A 2,739-nucleotide genomic window follows, 5' to 3' on the forward strand; every position below is an offset into this window, starting at 1 on the left:
AAATTAGTTTATAATTGGTGTTATGATCCAATTGTTTGATTAACGGTAAAATCATTGGATTTAACCAACTCTTAGTAAAAAAAAATGAAATATTTTGCTAGAGTCTTGTTAATAATTTTTTTGGGTAAATAGAGTCTTGAATTTAACCAATATTTAAATTACCGTTGAAGTGAATTAGGCTATAGACAATTAAAACAAATGAATGAAGTGAATTACAAGCAAGCATCTATAGAGAATTCAAGGTCAATAAAATATTAAAAGAGTACAATTATAAAGCTAAACAGAAAAAGTTATCTAAACAAAATGGGAAGCTTGCTATTAATAACAAGGTAATGGAAAAAAGCTTATTTTAAGAGAAAATTCATTTAACTTGCAAACTAACTTGAGACACTACCTTAATTAGTAGGTCATATATCAGTATTATATTTGTATTGTGTACCTGTGGTTGGAAAGTTTTCCTGATGCCATAATTGTGGTACACAATATAAAATAATATTGATATATGAGGAGGTCATTCCCTGCACACATCAATATTATTAAATATTTTTTCTAATATGTTTTTTTATTATTAATTTAAATTTATTAATCTATAACAATTATATTTTTTTTAATATTTTTATTCTCAATCATTATAAATCACTCTAATTATTGGAAGATAAGTTACATAATTTAGGACAAGAATATACATGGCCTGTTCTATTATTGGAAGATATCCACCGTAAACTTTGGAAACCCACTAGGCCACTACGATTACGTAAAACCTTTCATGCAATTGGAAACAAATGACAAATTGTATTTATATATACAATTTATTTGTAGAATAAAATATACAAAAAATAAAGAAATAGGAAGAGAAGGAAAACGACATGTAATAAGATATTTACTATTATGAAAGAAGTTAAAAGGGTACTCATTCCACAAATTATTTCAAAATACTTGAAAGATAGGCAACAGATGTACAGAGTTCAACCAAAAACCAGATACAAGAACTAATCCTGAATGCTGTTCCAATTTGGAAAGAAAGAAGAGATTTTCTCTCGAGTAAGAAATAACACAAATTAAAAATAGCATAACAGGTGAGCCTCATTCAAGAATCCTACAACCGTTACTTCGCAGATAACACTATTAATAAATTATTGGTTTCCAATACCATCAAAGGCAACACTATGCAAATCCAACAGCTTCCTCACGTACCTGCAACAACAAGGGAAATCACAGCAGCATAAGCATAAGAGATTACATGGCATTTAAGATTTTAGACAACATTGCTACACTCCTCATCAGATAACTTTTTACGAGTTTGCATTACATATAATGGATACTTTTCACAAACTAGCCTCTCACGTGACCACCACAATGCACCTTGGTCTCACGTGCCATGTGTTTTTCTTCATTTTTCAGAGAAATTGAGTTTTCCCTTGCCATCCTCAACATATCTAGAGTCTCAATGTGTTTGTTGAACTCTCCTAATCTTCACATAATTTTTTTTCCCAAAACGTACAACGTTAATGACACACAAAAATATCATTTGATATAGATTTCAGTTTATAAAATCAAGAGTTTAGTACCTGCTTTCTTCTCTGCAATTTCAGTTCACCCTCACCATAAATTTCATCCAATGCAATCAATGTTCTCATCAAATTCTCTGTCAAGGTCTGTATATCTAACTCTGCTATAACCCCACCTGTGGAAGTAGCAGCTTCCAAAGCTGCTACCTGTCCAATTTCATTGAATTGAAAACATTAATTAGTCACAAAAATAGGTACACCAGTTCACGTAGTGGAAATTAATAGTGTGAAACTAGGTGCTATTACATTCTTGGCAAGTTTATCAACCTCCCCCTTTATTTCTGTCAAGGATTTTAATGTCTTCTCCTTCTTAGCAATTTTTAACGTCTCAAGTATCCTTCTTTCTCTACTCTCAATGTCCACAAGCAGCACCAATTTTGATCCATCTTTGACCCTCTCAACATCAAGATATGACTTTGAATCCCTCTTTTTTTTTTCTTGTAAATCAATTTCTGATCCTCAACGTGCAATCCTGTAGGTTCTGTTAGCATTTTCTTCAATTCCCCTGCACCCCAAGGAACCAACTTCCAATAGTCCATCAATAATCAATTAAAAAGAGGATGAGCCATACTAAAAACAAATAAAAATGACAAAATTAAAAATAAAATAATTAAACAGAAAAATTACAGTGCTGCCATGTGTTTCCAGCAAGACTCTCAGCCTTCTTAGTAGCCTCTCCGGCCTTCTTGCCCCATCTTCCCAGCATATTGCGAACGGTCACCATCGTCTTTGGTCACAACCAAAATGAAAATACGCATCCACGCGCATGCAAAGGGAAAGCAAAACAGGATTTACAAAATAAAAAATTTAAAAAAATAAAAATACTGACCCATGAACGTTGTGGGAGGTTGGGAGAAGGAAGAAGAAGTGGAAAAGTATGGATTGGAGCGCGATTTGCGAGGGGAAGAGGTGAAGGTGGATTCGATAACCAATTCGGGGATCCAGTGCACCGATTTTTTTGTGCTGCCGGACGATGATACGGCGCGTTCCTTCGGGACCTTGCACTGGAGGGCGATGTGCTTGGCCTTCATGGAGGCAGACTCATCGAGCGCGTCAGGGCCAAGAGGAACAGCGTCGAACGGAGGTGGAAGCGGCGGCAGAACCTTGGGGACGGGGACCTAAACGGTGGCGTCGTCCTTGCGCGTGTCGGCGAGGAAGTCACGGAGTGTTG

General features: G+C 35.2%; 1 long non-coding RNA gene across 2 annotated transcripts; it reads right to left on the minus strand.

Annotated features, from left to right (window-relative positions):
• Window positions 1-987: 987 nt before the first annotated feature.
• On the minus strand, window positions 988-1,711 carry LOC114404688. Of its 2 annotated transcripts, none has more exons than XR_003665107.1 (2): window positions 1,569-1,711; window positions 988-1,194 (listed from the first exon to the last, which is right to left on the minus strand). It is a non-coding gene; the product is annotated as an uncharacterized LOC114404688 (long non-coding RNA). The 2 variants fall into 2 exon arrangements; XR_003665106.1 differs by lacking the exon at window positions 1,569-1,711 and adding an exon at window positions 1,310-1,501.
• Window positions 1,712-2,739: the final 1,028 nt, after the last annotated feature.

This window comes from Glycine soja, unplaced genomic scaffold, assembly GCF_004193775.1.
Source record: "Glycine soja cultivar W05 unplaced genomic scaffold, ASM419377v2 tig00105718_1_pilon, whole genome shotgun sequence".
Taxonomy (NCBI): Eukaryota; Viridiplantae; Streptophyta; class Magnoliopsida; order Fabales; family Fabaceae; genus Glycine; species Glycine soja.